This window comes from Rana temporaria, chromosome 5, assembly GCF_905171775.1.
Source record: "Rana temporaria chromosome 5, aRanTem1.1, whole genome shotgun sequence".
NCBI lineage: Eukaryota > Metazoa > Chordata > Amphibia > Anura > Ranidae > Rana > Rana temporaria.
The window spans coordinates 67,581,353-67,606,553 of record NC_053493.1 but is presented as its reverse complement, the minus strand read 5'-3'; the positions used below and the strand labels follow the sequence as shown (position 1 = coordinate 67,606,553).

At 41.1% G+C, this 25,201-nt stretch overlaps 1 protein-coding gene across 1 annotated transcript in view; it reads right to left on the bottom strand.

Annotated features, from left to right (window-relative positions):
* The window catches only part of ADARB2 (adenosine deaminase RNA specific B2 (inactive)), a 411,353-nt gene that overhangs the window by 106,460 nt on the left and 279,692 nt on the right, over positions 1 to 25,201 (bottom strand). The gene's annotated exons all lie outside the window — the stretch shown is intronic.

Genomic DNA, 25,201 nt, shown 5'->3' with positions numbered 1-25,201 from the left:
CGCAATTTATCCCCTTTCCCTTCATTTTTCCACAATTTGATTATTACTTGGGATTAGGTGCTTTTTTATATGGGTGATTCTAGAAGTGTCGGACTACAAAAAAATTGTGTATATACAGTTGTGCTCATAAGTTTACATACCCTGGCAGAATTTATGAGTACTTGCCCATTTTTCAGAGAATATGAATGATAACACAAAAACTTTTCTTTCACTAATGGTTAGTGTTTGGCTGAAGCCATTTATTATCAATTAACTGTGTTTACTCTTTTTAAATCATAATGGCAACAGAAACTATCCAAATGACCCTGATCAAAAGTTTTCATACCCTGGTGATTTTGGCCTGATAACATGCACACAAGTTGACACAATGGGGTTTTAATGGCTATTAAAGGTAACTATCCTCACCTGTGATCTGTTTGCTTGTAATTAGTGTGTGTGTGTATAAAAGGTCAATGAGTTTCTGGACTCCTGACAGACCCTTGCATCTTTCTACCAGCACTGCACTGACGTTTCTGGATTCTGAGTCATGGGGAAAGCAAAAGAACTGTCAAAGCATCTGTGGGAAAAGGTAGTTGAACTGTATAGAACAGGAAAGGGATATAAAAAGATATCCAAGGAACTGAGAATGCCAATCAGCAGTGTTCAAACTCTAATCAAGTAGAAAATGAGGGGCTCTGTTGAAACCAAATCACTAAAATTTTAGCCACAACTGTCAGGAAAATTGTTTGGGATGCAAATATATATAACAGCTAAATCTGTGTCTGTAGTGCATGTTCAAACATTAATATCACAAATAATAACATGTTATTAGATATTTACTCCAGGAGTATATAATGAGTTTGGCAATTCCAAAGAAATGCCTAAATAATGCATTACAATTTAAAGTGGTTGTAAACCCAATAATATAAAAAAAAAAAAAACCCTGCAAAACAAAGGCATGATGAGCTAGTATGCATAGCATACTAGCTCATTATGAATTAATTAACCTAGATCAAAGCCCCCGCAGCGGTCCTCCGGCGGCAACATCTCTCCTGGGGGTTACTTCCGGGTATCGTGGCTCCGGCGCTGTGATTGCGCCGGAGCCGCGATGACGTCACTTCCCCTCATGCGCGCGGGAGATGCTGGTAACGGCACACGGACTGAAGCAACAGTACATAGGTGCCATTGCTTCAGTTTGTTTTAGTGCGCATGTGCCGATGACATTGGCACATGCAGGGGATGGGATATCTCCTAAACCGAGCAGGTTTAGGAGATATCCTGGGTAGCTACAGGTAAGCCTTAATATAGGCTTACATGTAGCATAAAGTGGTTGTAAAGGGTTTACAACCACTTTAACTAAACCCATTCGATTTTAGATGACTAAAATGTACTGGAGATTTTAGCCGACTAAAATATGACTGAAACAATTCAGATGATTAAAATATGACTAAAACTAAAATGGCATTTTAGTCAAAAGACTATAACTAAAACGAAATTGAAATTTGATGTTAAAATTAACACTGCTCTAGATCTCATCAAACATTTTGCCAAAATTGTAACAGTGGTTGATAACTAGTATTTTACACTAAGAAAAATCATCTAGGCAAAACTGGCATCAATTGAAGTAAATGAAAAAGTAATCAGGTAGTTTTACATACTATCTAGAATGGTAATGATTGTAAGACAGTCAGTCCTTTATCTGCTGACTGGCAGTGCCTACTGATCCTTAACAGCTGAAAGGTCATAGTTTACCGCCACCTAATTTAGACCTTTGCTAATCCTGCATTTTCACTGCATGAAAATACCAGCACATAGCCATACAACTAATAATATCTATCACTGTACAGTAAATAAATTCCCACTGTGCATGGACTCAGGACTTGTGATGGGAAGGAATAAAAACCTGCAATTCATGGGCAATTTTCATGTCACCGTCACAGAGGGTAATTCTGAGCAAATAACAGAGTGGCAGGTGAACAATATCTGCAGAGACCACTGGGCTTAACTTTAAATAACATACCTTAGAATGACCTGATAAAAGGGGCAGACATTAACTAGTTCACCCCCAGGGAGCTGAATTTTGTAAATATGAGCAATTACCTTTATTCTGAGCTGTATTAGGAATTCATGCCGCCCCGGCCATACATACATGTCTGTGGGCTTATGATCAGGTTATGCTGTTTAACAAAAAACATGTTATTTTTAAAGAAACTAAAAGCAAAACCATCATTTGCAGATGTGTGCAGGACTCTGTGAGCAAACGTCGGGCTCATGGAACCCGGAGTTTGGGTTTAAGGCTTCATTTCCACTGACGTTTTTACAGACACTTTTCTGAGCGTTTTTTACAGCTTAAAAACACCTGTCCATGTTATTCTATGGCAGGGATATGCAATTAGCGGACCTCCAGCTGTTGCAAAACTACAAGTCCCATCATGCCTCTGCCTCTGGGTGTCATGCTTGTGGCTGTCAGTGTATTGCTATGCCTCATGGGACTTGTAGTTCTGCAACAGCTGGAGGTCCGCTAATTGCATATCCCTGTTCTATGGCATCATGCCCACATAGGTGTTTTTGAGCTGCAAATGGCATAGGTGTTTTTGAGCTGTAAAAAAAACGCAGGACCAGGGCGTTCTGAAGCTCCAGAGTAGAGCTGTAAAAACGCCAGACGTTAAAAAACGTGCGAAAACGCTCAAAAACGCTCAAAAACTCTACCGTTGCGTTTTTGAGCTCCAGCTCACAAAAAAAATATATATATATTTTTTTTTTACAAAATAAACATGGACAGGCGTTTTTAAGCTGTAAAAAAGGCTAACACAAGTGGCTGTAAAAACGCCAGTGGAAATGAAGCCTTTAGAGGAAGTAAACCGCCCTGTGAAAAACGGGGAAAAACCTAATCCTGCAAGAGAAAGGCATAATGAGCTAGTATGCATAGCATACTAGCTCATTATGTGCCACTTACTTGAAATCAAAGCCCCCTTAGTCCTCCTCGTTCGCTGCTGTGCCGCCGCCATGTCCCCTCGCAGATACTTCCTTGTTTCGCCACTCCGGCGCTGTGATTGGCCGGAGTGGCAATGACGTCACTCCCGCGCGCACAGGGATTTGTGCGAAAACACGGCATTAACCCAGGTTATGCCATTGTGAAAAACAGCTAGACATCAGCGCCTGTAATTAATGTAAATATCTCCTAAACCGTGTAGCTCTATTACCCCACTGTTTGCTGTTTTTTTCTTGCTTTTGTAGTATTTTTTACCAGAATAAAAGGCAACACCTTTTTACCTTTTATTGGAGTGTGGCTGTCCAAAATGTCTTTCCTCCCATTTACGTGTGGGTTTAGGAGATATTTCTTGCACCCACAGGTAAGCTTTAATCTAGGCTTACCTGTAGGTGCAAGTTGTGTGGTTGAGTTTACAACCACTTCAATCCTTGTGGTATCAAAACAGTTGGTAGATATACTACTGCATACAGTGGAGTGTTAATTTCGTTGACTAAAACGACTAATATATTTTAGTAGACTAAATGTATACTAAAAACAATTGAGATGACTAAAATACAACTAAAACGAAAATGCCATTTTAGTCAAAAGACTAAAACTAAATTGAAATTTGACTTTAAAATTAACACGGGTCTATAGTGCATGTTCAAACCTCAATACCTTAAATAATAACATATTCGATTTTTCACCCCAGAAGTATATAATGAGTTTGGAAATTGTATAGAGGCGATTCAGTTCGCATGTGTTGCGCTATATAAGTTTCTCACTCACTCACTCACTCAACTAATGCATTACAATTTAATTACACCCATTCGATTTTAGACAACTAAAATTTGTTTTAGTCAACTAAAATGTACTGGAAATTTTAGTCGACTAAGGCCTGGTTCACACTGGTGCGTTTTGACATGCGATTTGGCATGTCAAATCGCATGTCAAAACGGCGGTATTTGCCGCAAATTGCAGGCAATGGCACCGTTCTAATCGGTGTGACGCAGCATCTGCGGCGCTGCACCGATTTCAAAAAGTAGTTCCTGTACTACTTTTTGCGATTTCGGCCCGCGATTTACATTGACATCTGTGCAGAAACCTGCGGCCAAAATCAAGACTGCCAGCGGGAGTGAAATCGTGCAAATTCAGCTGAACTCGCAGGGCTTCACTCCCGCAGCTCAGTGTGAACCTGGGCTAAAACATAGGACATTTTAGTCTACTATATTCTACTGGAGATTTAGTCGACTAAATACGACTAAAACTAAAACAATTGCAGAAGACTAAAATAAGACTAAAACTAAAATGCCATTTTAGTCCTAAGACTTAGGCCTCATACACGCGACCGTTTTCCTCGGCAAAATCCATCAATAAAAATGCTGGCAGAGAAAAAAGGTTGTGTGTATGTTTTTCGTGGATCTCAACGAGAAAAAAAGAGAACATGCTCTCTTTTTTCTCGTTGGGAGTCTCAATTTCCTCATCGTGTTTCTCTTTGGGCTGGTTTACGACGAGAAACACGTTCGTGTGTATGCTTAGAAACCCACGCATGCTCAGAAGAAAGTATGAGACGGGAGCGCGCCTTCATTAAAAGTAGCGTTTGTAAAGGAGATAGCACATTCGTCACGCTGTAAAGACTGAAAAGCGCGAATCGTCTCTCACCAAACTTTTACTTAACACGCAGTAACATGAGATTAGCAAAATCAGCCCCAAGGGTGGCGCCAGTGGAATCAAACTTCCCCTTTATAGTGCTGTCGTACGTGATGTACGTCACCGCGTTTGAGAACAACGAGATTTTGTCTTGACAGTGTGTACGCAAAGAAAGCTTGTCAAGATTCTCATTTAGGTTGTGCTTATTATTCACAACCTAAATGAGGATTCGCATGTCTGCCCATATGGATTCTAGGAAATTTGCCGTACAAGTCCCCTGCATTGCTTCTTGTTCAATAATATTTATTGATAGCTTTGAATATAACGTTTTAAATGTACTGTAAAAAACTGTTAAAAACTATTAAAATATTTTAGGCAGTACAGAAACTGAGATACTATAAGCCAGGGTTCGACAAAACCTGTGCGCCAGGTCGCAAATGCGACTAGAATTTGCAACCTGGAGCCTGGGGTGGCACATCTGGGGTATCCTGTGTCTCCATGCGCCGGCTGGTAATTGGGGCCGCGGCTTTGCGGCCTTCTGCAGGCCTATTCTTCCTTATGTGATCTGGCGCCATCTTGTGGTGGCCGTTGGTATGACAAGACAACCAGCAATGCTAATGGAGCTTCCCCTGCCTGTTTTCACTGCCATCTCGTTCCCTCTAATTAGAACCCCCAAACATTATATATATTTTTTATTCTAATACCCTAGAGAATAAAATGTCGGTCGTTGCAATACTTTCTGTCACACCGTACTTGCGCAGCGGTCTTACAAGCACACTTTTTGGGGAAAAAATACACTTTTTTTAATAAAAAAATAAGACACCAGTAAAGTTAGCCTATTTTTTTTTTATATTGTGAAAGAAAATGTTACGCTGAGGAAATTGACACCAATATGTCACGCTTCAAAATTGCATCAGCTCGTGGAATGGCGACAAACTTTTACCCTTTAAAATCTTCATAGGCGACGTTTAAAAAATTCAAACGTGTTTTGAGTTACAGAGGAGGTCTAGGGCTAGAATTATTGCTTTCGCTCTACCAATCGCGGCGATACCTCACGTGTGTGGTTTGAACACCACTTTCATATGCGGGCACTACTCACGTATGCGGTCGCTTCTGCGCGCGAGCTCGGTGGTACGGGGCGCGTTTCTGGCTCCTAACTTTTTTAGCTAGCTCCTAGATTCCAAGCAAATTTGTCAGGCCCGGCTATAAACTTAGTGCTATCAATATTTTGGATCTTATTAGGATATTATGTCCTACTTATAAAAAAATGTGCAAAACAATTATGTGATGTTTGTAGCATTGAGCTCAGATTTTGCAGATTTTTTCCTCCAATGTTAGAAGTTTTGTCGGGGGTTCACCGGCAGCAACATTGCAATAGATGTACTGTACTATGATAAAAAGGCACCCTTATGATTTTATTCTCAGCTTACGTTTCTCCTTTGGCATTGCAGTTTAAGTGAATTCTATGTCAAACATTTCAAAATAAAAGTGTCAAAACATTTCGATAATTTCTCACCTATGGCCAGAGGATGCTCATTTCTCACCAGCCGTGACTTTTACTGTGTGAAATTCAACTTGTGTGAACCATTCGGAAGGGCACATTCTCACCCATTCTGACACGGGTTCTCAGGTTGAGTGCAGGGTGTGAAGACAACGTGTGAGCATGAGCATTTTTGTAAACCTGTTCACTTTTAGTTTATCCTTCAAGTAACATTAGTCACGCCATGGTTGAAATTTGACATTTAAAACTCGTTTGGCAGCTGGTGTTAGTTTATTTGTTGTTTTAAAAAAGTTCTAAAATTCAAAGTGCAACTAAGACCTGACTTTTTCAATGCAAAGGCCCGGATCCACAAAGATCTGCCTATCTTTAAGGCAGGCGTAGCGTATCTCAGATACACTACGCCGCCGTAACTTACAGCGTAGTTTCCGTATCCACAAAGAATTTACGCCGTAAGGGCGCAGAATTCAAATGACTAAGATGTGGGCATGTTTTATGTTAATTCAACTTGACCCCACGTAAATGACGTTTTTTTTTAACGGCGCATGCGCCATCCGTGGGGGTATCCCAGTGCGCATGCTCGAAATCACATTGCAAATAGTCAATGCTTTCGACTTGAACTTAATTTACGCAAAACCCTATTCGCGAACGTTTTACGCAAACACCGTAAAATTTGACGCTGGCCCGACATCTATACTTAACATTGCGTACGCCTCATAGAGCAGGGGTAACGTTACACCGAAAAAAGCCTTACGTAAACGACGTAAAAAAATGCGCCGGGCGGACGTACGTTTGAGGATCGACGTATCTAGCTAATTTGCATACTCTACACGGAAATCAACGGAAGCGCCACCTAGCGGCCATCGTAAATATGCACCTAAGATCCAATGGCGTACTAAGACGTACGTCTGTCGGATCCAGCCCACATTTAGTCGTATCTTGTTTTGTGGATACAAAACAAAGATAGGACGGGGCATCTTAGAACTTACGCGGCGTATCAATAGATACGCTGGCGTAAGTTCTTTGTGGATCTGGGCCAAAGAGTTCATTCCTACACAAAGAACTGTATATTGCTATAACATGTCCCAGGTGATACGTAACAAACCCACAATGCTCCAGGGCGCTAAGCATGTTTTTTTTTTGCCCAGAAACCACAGCTGGTCAAAAAGGAACTAAGAAAAATGAAAGGTGGAGGTTGACCACATACTGTAAAACTGTACTTTGAATGGTGAGATTATAGCTATTATTTTATGAAAAATTATAGGAGGATTTAGATTGCTATGGAAGTGCTGTGTTTTTTTTTTTAAAGTCCACTCTTACACAATTGCTTGTTTGGTTGATCATAGGTCAGGTGTCCAAAATCTTATTCAAAATACAACACTGAAATGTATAGGTATACCATGTAGTATTTAGCAAATACTGCTGTGTACTCAAATAAAGTACTGTACCGGTAATGTAAATACAATTTAATTAAATATGCAGGTACTTTCACTGGCAAGCAGTTAGTGTTATAGCAGGCTTTGTAAAAAATAGAATATCATTTTTATTTATTGATTAGAGTATTTATTTGAATGCACTTTTTATTTATATGTTTTACTAGCAAAAGAGACCCCAAACTTGGCATGCATATAGACCCAGTTCTCATCTACAAGTGTTCAAAGTTTGCTGTCTGGGGGACCTACGGCCGGGGAGCACCGATTTTTCAAAGCTGTGCACCCCTTCTATATACTTCCTTGTTAAACGTAAGTCTATTCATTGACACATTGAGGCATGGGCACAGTGAGGCATAGACACAGTTCGGCACAGTGAGGCATGGACACAGTGAGGCATGGGCACAGTGAGGCATGGGCACAGTGAGGCATGGGCACAGTGAGGCATGCACATGGACACAGTGAGACAAAGTGAGGCACAGTGAGGCATGCAGATGGACACCCTAGGCTTGTACTCGAGTCAAGTTTTCCCTTTTTTTTGTGGTAAAATTGAGTGCCTCGGCTTATATTCGGGTCGGCTTATGCTCGAGTATATACGGTAATGTGAATAAAATTTAATTAAATATGGCAAGCAGTTAGTTTTATAGCAGGCTTTGTAAAAAATTAAATATAATTTGTATTTATTGATTAGAGTATTTATTTGAATGCACTTTTTATTTATATTTTTTACTAAGCAAAGGAGAAATGTCAGGGTTGGGCTCTCAGCACTCCCTGCTCAGTGCTCATGCTGCTCAGCTGTCGGTGAATTGCCAGCACTCATCGTTCCACAGTGGCTCACCTGATGATCATTTCCTGCTCATCAATCCAGCCTACAGCCAGCCCCCTCGGGCTATTTAAATTGCCTTGTTCATTCCTACTGTGCCTTCGCCTTGGTCAAACATATCTGGAGACTCTCTGTGGTTATCCTGTTGAAGACTTGCCTGGCTGACGTCCCTTCTGGTTCCTGATCATGTCTGCTGCCTCCAACTACTGTGATCTCTGGCTTCCTGGTTTACTGGCTTGTTCTGACTACCTGCTTTGGCTATCGAACCCCAGCTATGTTTTGACTATGTTTAACAATCGTACAATTGTTACCATTTTTTAAAAGGTGTGATTTTTACTGCATTTTCTGTCTCCATCTGATTCATGGTACCTGACAAGAAATTAGTGACACACACAATATATATAGAGCCAACAGTGGAAGACTCATCAAATTACAAACATACCTATTACGTTATATACTAGATTGTATCACAACATATCACCGTGGGAAGGAGGAACATGAAAGAGAAACATGAAGGTGGCTTTATATATATATATATATATATATATATATATATATATATACACTATATTACCAAAAGTATTGGGACGCCTGCCTTTACACACACATGAACTTTAATGGCATCCCAGTCTTAGGCCCAGATTCACAAAGAGTTACGCCGGTGTATCAGTAGATACGCCGACGTAACTCCGAATCTAAGCCCGTTGTATGTTTAAGTGTATGCTCAAACTGAGATACACTTAAACATGCCTAAGATACGACGGCCTGCGCTGTCGTATCTTAGGGTGCAATATTTACGCTGGCCGCTAGGTGGCGCTTCCATTGAGTTTGGCGTAGAATATGCAAATGAGTCGTTACGCCGATTCACGAACGTACGCTTGCCCGTCGCAGTAAAGATACGCCGTTTCCGTAAGAGATACGCGGCATAAAGATAAACATGCCCCCTAGGTGGCGTACTCAATACTAAGTATGGCCGTTGTTCCCGCGTCGCAATTTGAAAATTTTACGTCGTTTGCGTAACTCGTCTGTGAATGGGGCTGGACGCCATTTACGTTCACGTCGAAACCAGTGACGTCCTTGCGACGTCATTTGGAGCAATGCACCCTGGGATATTTTCCGGACGGCGCATGCGCAGTACGTTCGGCGCGGGAACGCGCTTAATTTAAATGCTCCACGCCCCCTACCCGGCTAATTTGAATTAGGCGGGCTTGCGCCGGGTGATTTACGCTACGCCGCCGCAACTTTACAGGCAAGTGCTTTGTGAATAAAGCACTTGCCTCATAAACTTGTGGTGGCGTAACGTAAATCAAATACGTTACGCCCGCCCACAAATACGACCATCTACGTGAATCTGGCCCTTAGTTTTTTTTGTTCAACCCAGCAGGGCTGAATGTGAAAAAAAAATGACTGCTCAGGAGGAGCCGCTGTACTTACTATGTGATGTTAGTACAGCAATCTCCCCCGTTAAGCTATTGTGTTCTGACAGAGGGACGGCCCTCATGCCAGAACACTCCGGTCAGCGCTGAGAGCGCTGATCGGGAGCTGATTGGTTATGCCCCTTCGGCTGTTCAGCCAGACCGGCTGAAGTACACAGGGGCCGAATGTTGGCCAGTTTTTATTGAACCGGCCGATGCCACCCGACATTGGGCTCGTGTGTACTAGGCTTTATTCCTCATCCTCTAGAGTTACCAAGCAGAGCCCCCCACATTACAATTGTAATTCCTAGTGCTGTGCATTAAATGAAAAAAGAAACATATAAAATATTTTATTATAGCATGTTTTTTTTGTTCCCCGTTTATGCTTTTTCTAGTAGAACCTAATAATAATAAGAAGAAGCGAGGCTGTTAATATCTATGGGGGAGAATTTTACATGTGCCAGTTTATAATGCAGCAGCTAACCATAATAGTTAAACACTCTCCACAGACAGTTATATATATTTTTTGTAATTTGTCTCAGTATGTGGCCTTTATTCCAGAATTTCAACCAAGCGCCCCCTTCCTCTCTCCCTCATTCCATCTTACATAGACTCAACTAAACTACTAGCCATGTGCTTTTTTCTATTGCTGTGATTGTCAGCTGCACAAAGGAGCTGCTGAAATAATCTAATGCAAAGCACAGAAAAATATCTACTCCAACGTCTCCCCCCCTCCACCACCACCACCCCAGCGTGATTACAGCGGACATTTCAATGCCACCCTTTGAAAAGAAGGCAAGGTGATAAAGATGAGCTGGACGCATTTAAACTGTCAAGATCGATCAACAGCAGATAGCAAAATAGTGTTTAAATGTCTGCCTCATCTTGTTCACAATGATAATGTGATGCTTCCCTCCGAGAGGGATTTTGGCAATGCGATGTGTGTCGTAAGTGGGATACTGGCATTCTCCATTGTTTCTTGTAATTCTTCAGCCCAGCAAATGCATTCTTAATAAGGGGCTAATTGTGATGTGCTGCAATGTACTGAAAGCCTATTAATATTACAACTGAAAGGAGGCAATTAGTGGTAAGTAAGTAAAAGAAAATTAATAAGTATTCCAGGCACTTTATAGGATGAATGGGGAAGAGCCGAGGATGAAAGCATACACAGCTAGATTGGACAGTTTACTCATTTTTAAATAAGTTCTTCTTGAGAGAAATGTGATGGTGAATATAAAGGAGATAATAAAGCAAGCAACCCTGTCACTAGGATAAAAGAACAAAAGCGTGGACCGAATCATTTGGTGGAGGGGGGATTATGGTGTGGGGTTGTTTTTCAGGGGTTGGGTTTAGCTCTTTAGTTCCACTGAAGGGCACTCTAAAGCCTCGTACACACGGGAGGCGAAGAGCAAAGTGGGGGTGGAAAGCACAGAGGGGCTGGAGAGCACTGGGGGGGGGGGGGGTCGGAGAGCACTGAGGGGGCAAGACCATGGGGGGGTTGGAGAGCACAAGCAGAGGCAGAGAACATGGAAGGCGAACAGCACAGGGGGGGTGGAGAGCATGGGGGACTAGAGAGCACTGGAGGGGGTGGAGATCACAGGGGCGGCTGGAGAGCATAGGGGGGCCTGAGAGCACTGGGAGGGGCTGGAGAGCACTGGGAGGGGCTGGAGACCATGGGAAACCATGTTAAAAAATGTCCCTGCATTTCTGCAAAATGCAAAATGCATCAAAAAAAGCATTAGTGTGAATGGAGCAACCAGAATCTTCTGTTGGAATAGGGAATGGCCAAAAGTCTTGCTGTCCTCCTCAGAATAATGGGTATTCTTGAGACTTAAATGTAAAGAAGGAAGAGAAGGGTTCACCGACCTTGTGCAATACCTTTGGCAATGTTGAATTATTATCTCCAACATCAGTACGTGACCTCACAAATGCGCTTCTGGAAGAATGGTCAAACATTCCCATAGACACACCCCTAAACCTTGTGGACAGCCTTCCCAGAAGAGTTGAAGCTGTTCTAGCTGAAAAAGGTGGGCCAACTCAATATTGAACCCTACGACTAATGCCGCGTACACACAACCGTTTTTCATGACGAGGAAAATGCCATTTTTTAATTGGTCATTAAAAATGATCGTGTGTAGGCTCCAGAGCATTTTTGGGCATTAAAAATTTAGAACCTGCTCAATTTTTTCTCAACGTTTTTATCATCATGAAAAATGGTCGTGTGTAGGCTTTAACAACGGGGGAAAAAACACGCATGCTCAGAAGAAGGTTATGAGAAGGGAAATTTGCATAATCAGTCCAAAGTGTGTCACCAATCGAATGGAACTTCCCCTTTATAGTGCCGTTGTACGTGTTGAACGTCACTGCGCTTTGCTCGAGCATTTTTTTTCACGATCGTGTGTATGCAAGATGTAGTTTTTTCCATTACATTAAAAACGGTCGTGTGTACGCGGCATAAGACTGGGACGCCATTAAAGTCTGTGGGCCAGATTCAGATAGATTAGCGGATCTTTAGTTCTGATTTACGATCCGCCGGCGCAAATTTGAGAGGCTAATCCAGTATTCAGAAAGCACTTACCTCGAAACTTGCGTCGGCGGATCGTAACTCCCCCGGCGGAATTCAAATTCCGCAGCTAGGGGGAGTATAGTATTTAAATCAGGCGTGTCCCCGCGCCGATTTAAATGCGCATGCGCCGTCCGTGAATTTTCCCGGCGTGCATTGCTCCCAATGACGTCGCTAGGACGTCATTGGTTTCGGCGTGAACGTAAATTACGTCCATCCGTATTCGCGACCGACTTACGCAAACGACGTAAAAATTCAAAACTCGGCGCGGGAACGACGGCCATACTTAACATTGGATACGCCGCATATAGCAGGAGTAAGTATACGCCAGAAAAAGCCAAACTCAAACGACGGGCGGGCGTTCGTTTCTGAATAAGCGGAAATCGGAATTTGCATATTCGTCGCGTAAAAAATCGAAGCGCCACCTAGCGGCCGGCGGGAGATTGCAGCCTAAGATCCGACGGTGTAAGTCACTTACACCTGTCGGATCTAAGGGAGATCTATGCGTAACTGATTCTTATGAATCAGTCGCATAGATTCGACTGTCGGATCTCAGAGATACGACGGCGTATCAGGAGATACGCCGTCGTATCTCTAACTGAATCTCCCCCATGTGCTTGTAAAGGCAGGTGTCCCAATACTTTTGACACTATAGTGTAAATTTCACTTTTACAGTGGGATGTTAAAGCTTTTTTAAGTTCCAGGAGAACCAATGGATGACCAGTATGGGGTAGCTGTAATTCCCACAGTTAATCGATTAACTCTTATTTTAGCAGACCATTTGTTTTTCCATTTGATTGCCAACCATCGCCAGCTCATACTCCTCTTGCTATGACAGAGATGGTTCGGTTTTAGTACCTCCTATAGCTAAGATAGATGTGAAAAGATTGCATTAAAGCATTCTCTCATGCCGAGATAATGTGCAATTTATAGCCCTGCAGCCTGTAACCACCTTAACGGCAGTTCAGGTATTGTGACCACTCTTGAAAGTTCGCATTTAAATGGCGAAACTCTTCTTACAGGTGTTTCTAGTGAGCAATTTTTTTTTTTTTGCCTTCACAACAAGCTTAAGTGCAGCCGTTTGTGTAATTTAACAGGGACACTTTATTCTATTTTTAACAGACATGTTCTGACTTAGCAATGCACCGCATTGTTTCTTTTCACTTAGAGAGGATTAAAACCACCCGCTGTTCTGGTGAGGAAAGAAATATTGTTTTTCTCGAACAATAAATAAAATCGGAGGACTTCTCTGAAAGTGTCTTCTCACTGCACTTTACAGCATTTTAAAGCGAATCTGGCATTTAAACTTCTAAAAGGAATCTAAAATGGTTGTGGGGTCAATTGTATTTTATTGATAAGCTTTTAAACTGATGTTTTAAGTCTTTTTTTTGTTTATTGTATATAAAAAAAATCTTTATCTTACACATAAAGAAATAATAAGGGCAGGGTCTTTGCTTAACCTTAGCACCCAAAGTACATGCCCCCCGTCTTCTACTCAGTGCCTCTAGTGTGATCATTGCTGCCATCCTAAAGGCTTGTGTCAATGGGCTTTGTGCTTGTGTTGATGGCATTAGTTTGAGACACCTGTGAGATCATTCCGATTTCAATGACTGGAAATAAAAGCCTGTTGACACAAAAAATAATCCTGTAGACCTAATGCTTGTTCGATGTTACTTGTGGGACTGTAAATATATTTAAAATGTATTGACACACTATTAACTGCATTTCCCCTCCCACTTCTTCTATGTTGGATTGACCAGGTGCAGTTTGCTAGTTTTCCACTAGATGGCTCTGTCCTAAATAGTGTGGCAATAGGTAATTATATAATTGGGTGTTAGGTCCCCTTTTAGACAAAGCTTTCCTGTAGAGATGTAATGGGTGGAGTTAGTGCACATATAAATGCCAGTAGAACAGGAGCCTTGTAAGATGGGGCATGGGAGTCAAACACCCCACAATCATGAAGGTGTAGTCAGCTACTGCTAGAGGTTAATCACGGGGATAAAAATGTGGGTGAGTTAGTTCAACACCCACAACTACCAGTTGTGGTCACCCTGACTTGAATTACGGTCTGAAGTGGACTGTGAGTGGGACAGGCTCTCTGCCATGAGTACTAGTACACCTGGTAGTAGGAGTGACGGTCCACAAAGACATGAATGATCAAGTTTGGGGTGGAGAAACTTGACTGGCCTGCACCGAGTCCTGACCTCAACCCGATAGAACACCTTTGGAATAAAAAAGAGCGGAGACTGCAAGCCAGGCCTTTCTCGTACAAGAATGTTCAAGCCTTCCCATAAACACATTCCTAAACCTTGTGGACAGCCTTTCCAGAAGAGTTGAAGCTGTTTTAGCTGAAAAAGGGTGGGCCGACTCAATATTGCACCCTACATTAAGACTGGGATGCCATTAATGTTCATGTGCCTGTAAAGGCATGTGTACCAATACTTTTGACAATATAGTGAATATTGTAGGCAAAGACAAGGGGCCAGATTCAGAAAGATCAGCGGATCTTTCTGCTGGCATAACGTATCTCAAAGGTATTTTTAGCTGGATGAATTATTAAAAAATTATTACCTGAGTCCGATCTCAATCTGGCTCTATGCCGGAGAGCATCAGCCTTGCTTTCTCTTTCTCCTCACAGGACTCAGAAGCAGCAGCAAGAACCATTGGCTCCTGCTGCTGTCAATCAATTCCTTAGAAGAGGGAGTGGGGGGCAGTCAATAGGCACACACAGCTGGCTTGATATTGAGCCCACGTGAGTACCCTTTTAGCAAGCAGCTTGCTATGGGGACACTCGGAAGGGAGGAGCCAAGAGCGTTGGCGGGGGAACCCCAGAGGTGGAGGTTCAGGGCCACTCTGTGCAAAACAATTTCACAGAGTAAATAAATATAACATGTTTGTCATAAAAAAAAACCTGAACAATTACAATCAATTTAACGCCCAACTCCATCTTATTCAGATATAACATAAAAGCGCAGTGCATGGAGATGGGGGGGGGGGGTGCCCCTTATGGACCGACCACCGCTGATAAGGATTAAAAATAGTCAATGACTGAGAGAGTGAATGTAACGGTCACCACCATTTACGACCTTCCATCAACCCACGACAGCTTATCGACACTCCACAATCAGGCAAATGAACACGACCCATAAAAATTCCCCCCAGACACGAGACACACAGCTCTGTTCTGGTTTCAAATGCAAGACAACTTTAATGGTTCACTCTCAAGGTTATATACAGTTTAAGCATGAAAGGAACAATCAAACGCTCCACCCACACCTCACACCCTGGGGGGGCTTCAATACACCTTCAGGTGGCTAATTGCTAAACATTCCAGACATCTCGGTGCCGGGCTATAATTATCATGATCTAATCACTCCACCTGAGAAGTCACATTCCTTCATTAACAGAATGTAAACAAAACACCATCACACAATGCATTCCCCTCAATCCACATCTTTAGACAGACGTTCTGTCTCCGCATACAGCTTGACAAGTTCCATTCCACACACAAAACAGTATTTAGCATACATAATTAGAGATCCTGGACCAGACTCAATTAGCATGTCAACAGTCTACAAAGAGAGATGAGTCATAGAATAAACCAACACAATATGAGCTATCAGTAATGTCCCCTGTCCTGTAATTTAGGATATAATTTCTCAGTCACCCTATGGCCCTATCGGACATAAGGTGACCCTAGACATAAGAGTTATTAATGACGCTGGCACAGGAGTACCCCTCATCCTTCCAAAGTCTCTGTTTGTCCTGGGTCATTCCGTTACAGTGAAGTTCTGCTTTAACCTCTAGTTGTAAGCCCAGGGCATAAAGGAACTCCTGGCCTCTACAAGGCATAATCATTAAGCTACCCTGGATTTAGAGGAGATTGCTGCAGACAATGGTGCCAAATCATTGCTTTCTGAGTCACTGAAGCAAAATAAGTATGCATATCAGGAAAGTCAGAAAAAGTCAGAGACCCTTATCTGCATGCATGGGAGACTCAAAATATTATATGTCAATGTGACAGCCAGGCAACTGTCATTTGCAGAATAAAAAGTCAGCAATAGTGGCTTCTTTGTTTATTTCAGGACATATTTATTCTATCACCCATGTGCTAGTTCATATCCTGCTGTGCTGGGCTCCTAAACAATAGACATGTACGCTATATTACCAACAGTATTGGGACGTCTGCCTTTACATGCACATTAAGTTTAATGGCATCCCAGTCTTAGTCCGTAGGGTTCAATATTGAGTTGGCCCACCCTTTGCATCAATAACAGCTTCAACTCTTCTGGGAAGGTCCATGAAGATATGGATGAGCGAGTTTGTCGTGGAGGAACATGACTGGCCTCCACCTCCTGACCTCAACCCAACATAACACATATTGGGATGAATTAGGGTGGAGGTATTCTGGTCCAACATCGGTGCCTGACCTCACAAATGCATTTCTAGAAGAATGGTCAAACATTCCCATAGACACACTCCTAAACCTTGTGGACAGCCTTCCCAGAAAAATTAAAGCTGTTATAGCTGCAAAGGGTGGGCCAACTCAATATTGAACCCTACGGACTAAGACTGGGATGCCCAAAAAGTTAATGTGCGTGTAAACGCAGGTGTCCCAAAACTTTTGGTAATAAAGTGTATTAGGGGAAAAAAACAGCATCTAATACAGTGTTTGCTTAATGTTTTGTGTTTGCAGTTGCAATTTACAGAGGGCTGACAGGTCCACTTATACGTGGCCATGCATTATAATTGCTCTTGCTCGCTAAATGTCAAGCAAAATGATTAAACAGTCAAATATGCCATTCAAGAGCTGAAAGCCAGTCACTTGTCAACCAATAATAGGTTTATGAAAATACAACCAAACTATTTTGTAATCCAAATCCAGGGCTTTAATGCACTTAGAAATGAATGCAAACATTTATGCTTTAAAATGTATTAAATAAAACAAGGAAATATACTGCGCTAAGAAAAAAACTTGATAAATAAAAATTTAATTTTAAACAAAAAGCTGCACACCTAAAAAACATGTGATACTCATGTAAACAAAATCAAGAAAAAAAGAAGGGTAGGTAGCGCTAAACAAACCCACACTACTAAATAAAGTGTAGATATGAATATAAGTTAAACACAACATGAGTCAGTGCAAACTAAGTGTAAATATATATATATAAGGTTAATACCCCTCTCAAGAGATAATAACAGATACCATGCAAAATAATAATACAAAATTATTTCAATTAGTGTCCAAAACGTGATACTATTGTATTGTCCAATTCATATGGTGACAACCAAAAATGTTCAAGCGAAAAGATGAATCCACCACCAATTTTTTGTGAGTAGAATGGACTTAACTGTTCCTCACAGTCGCACCAAAAAGTGGTAAGTAAACACCCTTGCCAGAAGTGTTGGACCCCCTGTTAGATGAGGTCATACAGGCATCAATATCCACCCTGACGGGTAATAAGAGATCCTAGCGGTAGTACGTAGCTCCTCTCCCAACGAATCCTTCCTTGGCTCCGGGCTCTGAGTGTCCCATCCAGATAGGAACACTCAGGCAGATGGTTCACCTTGTGCCAAACAGTCAGCTCCTAGGTTCAGCGCCTCAAAAGGACTGCCGAAAAAAGGAATGGGAGGCTCACAATAGTGAAGTACCGTACTTGTATTTTAATATAAAAAAAACGCAATACATAGATAAAAAACACTGTTTAAAATTGCCGGGCAGAAAATAAATAAAATAACACGTACACCCATGCTTCTGGGGTCACGTTAACGCGGTGACGTTAGTGCGTGGCTCCGCCCTGACATGTTTCGTCATAAATTACATTCTCAAAGGGCACAGGCGACGCAGTGAATGTTCACCTCTCTTTTGTGCACGGGAGAGCAACCAAGCCTCTCTCTCTCGTAACGCCGTAACCAATGGGATTAGGCCGCATTACTTTCACTGATATGCAACCAAGCCTCTCTCCCATAGCATGAAAGCATTAGAACTAACTTGCATTACGTTCTAATTGCCAGAGAAAGGGGAGTAGGACGAAGACACCGGAAGCTGCATATCGTGAGCCTATCACGGTGACACAGATAAGAATATCCTGTCTCAAGCTGCCTTGAGCCTGCTCCGTCGGTGTCGTCCTTACCCTATCTCTGGTCAACATAAATAAAGCAATATAACATTAAAACCATACATAAAAATTAAGTACAGAAAAGTTAGTATATAAACATATAAACATACTAAGCTAGATCCACCTGCCTATCGCTATGCATGTACATTACTAATAGGTTAGTACACAAGCAGGGGACCCCACCCTCTTCAATATAAAGATAGAATAACATCAGGAATTGACTATAAATACATTTACCTCTATATCTACATGCAAGCCCAGAAGCTGAAGACATTTAACACGATATATCCAGCTAATTTCGAGTTTCGAAATGGCTCTCCTTTTAGACCCCCCTCTCCAATAAAGGTTCAACGTATCAATAGCTATAAAAGAGGTGCCACTAGGATCTCTATCATGCACCTCTCTATAGTGACGGGATACTGAATGTTTTTTAAAACCCCTTCTTATATTCCCTATGTGTTCATTGACCCTTGTCTGAAAAGATCGTATCGTGCGACCAATATACTGTAATCCGCATGGGCAGATCAAAAGGTACACCACATGGGTGGTCGAACAGGTAATGAAAGATCTAATCTTAAATGTCTGAGAAGTGCTGTTAGATGTGAAACACAAGGTTTTACACTCACTGATCGCATTTAACGTACATACAGCACATCTCTTGCTTCCTTTTCAACAGGAACAATGGAGGAAGGGAGGATATAACCAACAGTGGTATTTTCCCAGGGCCAATCAAAATCAGCAAAGGCCTTTAGAAAGAAGAGAGGAGTCAGAGGGGGGCGGAAATCAAAAACCAAAAAGGAAAAGAGTATAGCTGGGCAGGGGATCTTCAATCTCAGTACTATAACACTGACTCCTGAGGAAGTTTATCTTCTGGATAAAGGATTGAAGTTTGCCCCTCCCCAACCTCTTAATAAATTTCATGTACATATGGACATACATAAGTACACAAGGAAGTTGAGTGTAAAAAGATTTTAAGGAGTCTAGGAATATTGATACCGAAGTACAGCATTCAAACTTATCAAATGCTTCTCTGTTTAACCCTCCGGGCGGTTTAACTCCAAACGTGAGGGTATTCAGAGATATATTACTGAGGGATTTGGAGAAAATCAATATTAAGACTACCAAACTCAATAGATCTTTACAGTTGGGATTGGACCAGCTTTGTGAAGAAAAAGGTATCATTATCCGCCCTGCCGATAAGGGGGCGGAATAGTGATACTAAATAAATCCGATTACCTCAAAGAATTGGACCTTCTAGTGGGAGATAGAGATACCTATTCCCCTCTCCCAAGAGACCCTCGTTCAGCTTATAGGAAAGTGCTGATTAAACTTGTTGAACAGGGTTACACCTCAGGTGTGTTAAATAAGAAAGAGAAAGCTTTTCTTGTTCCAGCATCCTGACGGATTCCAATAATTTACTACCTGCCCAAGATATATAAAGATCCGGTCCACCCGCCTGGTCGACCGATAATCAGTGGAATAGATTTTGTATCTTCTAGGGCAGGTAAGTACATTGATGAATACCTTTAACCCCTGGTCAGGGCGTTACTGGCCTTTATCAGAGACAGCAAACACGATATCAACATATTGAGTGAGGTAATATATGAAGATGGTTTGTGGCTAGTCACCGCGGACGTGACGTCGCTATATACCATCATACCCCACCAATGGGTAATCTCTTCTGTCCAATATTTTTTGGAAAGGGATTCTAACCTTTCCTCTGTGCAACAGAAGTTTATTATGGACCTTCTTCAGTTTGCCACTACGCACAATTTTTTTTTGGTTCAGCTGCAATTTCTTTTTGCAAAATAGGGGTGTAGCCATGGGGGCAAAATTTGCCCCCAGTCTGGCTAACCTCTTTATGGGGAAATGGGAGGAGGACGTCGTTTATGCCAACCGCAGACCTGAATTGGTCTTGTGGGTTAGGTACATCGACGACGTCCTCCTCCTATGGAGGGGATCCACGGAATCTTTGGATGCCTATATGGAATTTTTGAATATCAACAATAGGGGGATTAAATTCAAATATGAGGTAGATCGGAATAGCATCAATTTCCTGGATTTGCGGAAAAGGGTGGAGGAAGGTCGGTTTGTGACCTCCACAAACTTCAAATCCACAGACAGGAATGCCTTTATCCCCCGGGACGGCTGCCATAATCATGCTTGGCTTGATTCAGTTCCTAAAAGCCAATATATGCGCTTAAGGCGGAACTGTAGTAAGTTGGAGGACTATGACGGACAGGCGAAGGTCCTGACATCTAGATTCCTGGATAAAGGGTATTCTGCTGTGGACTTGCACCGACAAGCACAGGAAATAGAAAAAATCGATAGGAGTCTGTTACTAAGGGATAAACAGAATACTGTGAATGATCAGAGAGGCTTGGTTGCATATCAGTGAAAGTAATGCAGCCTAAACCCATTGGTTACGGCGTTACGAGAGAGAGGCTTGGTTGCTCTCCCGTGCGCATAAGAGAGGTGAACGTTCAGTGTGTCGCCCGTGCCCTTTGAGAACGTAATTTATGACGAAACATGTCAGGGCAGAGCCACGCACTAACGTCACCGCGTTAACGTGACCCCGGAAGCACGGGTGTACATTTAATTTTATTTATTTTCTGCCGGCAATTTTAAACAGTGTTTTTTATCTATGTATTGCATTTTTTTATATTAAAATACTAGTACGGTACTTCACTATTGTGAGCCTCCCATTCCTTTTTTCGGCGGTCCCTTTGTGGCGCTGAACCTAGGAGCTGACTGTTTGGCACAAGGTGAACCATCTGCCTGAGCGTTCCTATCTGGATGGGACACTCAGAGCCCGGAGCCAAGGAAGGATACGTTGGGAGAGGAGCTACGTACTACTGCTGGGATCTCTTATTACCCGTCAGGGTGGATATTGATGCCTGTATGACCTCATCTAACAGGGGGTCCAACACTTCTGGTAACCACTTTTTGGTGCGACTGTGAGGAACAGTTACGTCCATTCTACTCACGAAAAATCGGTGGTGGATTCTTCTTTTCGCTTGAATATTTTTGGTTGTCACCATATGAATTGGACAATACAATAGTATCATGTTTTGGACACTAATTTAATGAATTTTTTATTATTATTTTGCGTGGTATCTGTTATTATCTCTTGAGAGGGGTATTAACCTTATATATATATATTTACACTTAGTTTTCACTGACTCATGTTGTGTTTAACTTATATTCATATATACACTTTATTTAGTAGTGTGGGTTTGTTTAGCGCTACCTACCCTTCTTTTTTTCTTTAAAATTCATTAGAAAGGTTAAATGTGTTTGCCCACCGGTAATAAAAAATACATAAAAATAAATTAAACCATCTCACTTCATATAATGCAGCAAAGCGCATACATACGTGACAGTGCCAAGGTAAAAAACAAAACAGAAGACTGTTTTGGAAAATCTACTGATATCCATGATCCAAAACAGGACCAATACAAGCAAAATCTTTATCCACATGGTCAGTGATTTAACTAAAATGTTTTATTGGTCATCAGTAAATTGTGAAGGAATTTATCAGTTAATTATTCTAGATTTATGCTGCGTACACACAATCAGAATTTCAGACAAGAAAAGTTTGATGTGAGCTTTTGGTTGGTTTTTGAGTGATTGTGAGAATTCGGTGTGCCTGGCTGTGCAGGGTGGGGGAATCCCCTTCTACTTGCGGCTCCTAAGGGGGTGCTGTACATAAAAGAAAAATCTGGACATTTTTAGGTGCACAGGAGGGGCAAGTGATGCTTACAACTTGTTGTCAGCAGTCTGTCAAAATCACAGACAGGCAGAAATACACAGTGGCTCTACGAGAGAGTACATAGGGAGCTATCAGCTCACAAGATTCCTGGATGGACAAACAGCTATTTTTTTTACACTTGTCAAACAGATATAATAAAAACACTTAATGGTACATTTAATAGACCACAAGGGAGCAAATAAAAGAAATGTATTGTTAGAGTTCACATACATTTTAAGCTACACAAAGAAAAGAAACCCTAAATTGCTATAAGGCAGAGGTAACCAGCTACTATCTTCCCTAAAGCTATTCAAATAATGATTTCACTTGTGAATGCACTATATATATATAAAGACAAAAAAATAAATAATCTAATGATTATTAGAGCCACTTTATATAGTATGTTACATATACATTGAGATATTGAGATAGAAATCACACTGCTGCAAGTATTCCTCCTATGTGAACTTACACAGAACAATTGCAGGCGCATCTCCTAAATACAATGAGATCCACAGCAGCTCAGGATGCAGGTGTACAAAATACACCGGACACCTAATATCCCTCTCATCCAATCATATTACTGACCTCATAAATCCACACAGTTACCTATAAATCACAAATCACCCCCATAATCAATATGCATTACTGCAACTTCAACCCCTAAAAAACATTTATTACAGTATATTGTATTACCGACACTACTAGCGCTTCAGAGAAGTATTTCATGGCTGTTAAGGAGAGAAACATTGTAAATCAACATTAAGTGGAAATGGATGGCATTTATTATTTTCTCCTGCCCTGTGAAATTCAATTCTGATATTGTCAGGGTATTCTGATGGAAGTGCTAAATCATACTTAGAAACCTCAAGCAAAAGAAACGATAAAATACAATAAAATAAAATAGAACACACACCAATTTCTTGCTGTATTTGGAAAATTGACATTAATAAATAGAGGGATACATATATAATTACCTATCTATCTATCTATCTATCTATCTATCTATCTATCTATCTATCTATCTATCTATCTATCTATCTATCTATCTATCTATCTATCTATCTATCTATCTATCTATGTTTTCTACATGAATCTTCCCAAAATGAAAAGGCTTGTTTCATGCAGTTAGAAAGACCATTGCTTACAGTCCTTGCTTAGTAGTATAATGCCCTGTACACACAATCGGTTCATCCGATGAAACAGACTGATGGATTTTTCCATCAGATATACAATGAAGCTCACTTTCATCAATCGTACCTACACACCATCAGTTAAAAAACGATCGTGTCAGAACGTGGTGACGTAAACCCCAACGACGTGCTGAGAAAAATGCTTCAAAAGCATGCTTCGACTTGATTCTGAGCATGCATGGATTTTTAACCGATGGATGTGCCCACAGACGATCGTTTTTTTTCTATCGTTTTTTTTAACCATCAGATAATTTTAAAACAAGTTCCTAATTTTTTCACCAATGGATAAAAAACCGATGGGACCCACACACGATCGGTTCGTCTGATAAAAACGGTCCATCAGACTGTTTTCATCAGATGAACCAATCGTGTGTATGCGGCATTAGGCTTCATTCACATCTGGGCATAGCAGAAAGGCACACAGAAACATGCATTTCCACCCTTGTTTCCACAAATAAGAGAAAAACTTGTGATGTGTGATGCACATGCGGTGCCATTATTTCTTAATAGGACCCCAAACACGAAAGTCAACAATGCTTCTTTTTTTACACATTTTCCACAGGAAAAAAAAAACCTTTGCCACAAAAAGCGTTTGGTTAAGTGCCAAAATTTGGCACACAAATTTCTTTGGTGCATTTTTTGGAGTGTAGGGAGACCCTCTGAAATGAATGGTGCCTCTCCAAAAACATGCTACAAAACTGTGCAAAAAAAGCAAAAAGAATGCATAGCTTTACAATTTATAGTATCTTTTAGCTTAACCTCTTTACGACAGCCCCATTAGCAGATTTACTGCTACAGGGTGGCCGCTCTGTGCAGAATCACATATATATATACTATATATATATATATATATATATATATATATATATATATATATATATATATGATTCTGCACTTCTGGGTTTTGGGTTTTGGGACCGAGCATGCGCGGGACCTTAACAGCAGGTCCTGTGGACTCGATGTCCACTGGAACCCGCCGATCATTCGTTACTCTGACAGAATGTTAGTCTGTCTATATAAACAGGGCAGACTGTGATTCTGTGAGTACAGAAGACATGGATCCTGTGTTCCTGTGAAACAGGAACACCGATCCATGCCTTCAAGTAGTAAAAGCACCTCCCCCACAGTTAGCATGCACTCCCCAGGCACACATTTAACCCTTTGATTGCCCTAGATGTTAACCCCTTTCCCTGTGAGTGTCATTAGTACAGTCACAGTGCAATTTTTAGCACTGATCACTGTATTAGTGTCACTGGTCCCCAAAAAAGTGTCAGAAGCGGCCGATTTGCATACCTCCTAACTTTTTAAGATGGCAATAAGGGGACATTTATTAGCAAAAGTATGTAGGCATAGAACACACCCTCTGCCATACCCCCCAAAAGGAGAATTCTATAAAAAAAAAAAAAAAAAAAAAACAAGTGCTTTTTTTTTAACCACCACTATTCTTTTATATTGGCTTTTTAGCACTGTGAAACACTTTTTGAAAGATAAATAGTGCATTTTATATACGACTTTATAAACCCTTTATATTGTAAAGAGCTGCGTAAAAAAATAATAACTAGCAGTCCTGCTATAAGCCGCCATTACTAGTAATAAATAAATAAAGAAAAATATCCCATCATTTGTAGATGCTATAACTTTTGTGCAAATCAATTAGTATACGTTTATTGGGATTTTTTTATCAAAAATATGTAGCAGAATACAAATTGGTCTAAATTGATGAATACATTTTATTTTTTTTAAAAATTATCGGATATGTTTTATAGCAGAAAGTAAAAAATCTTGTTTTTTAAAAAACAAACGGTCTGT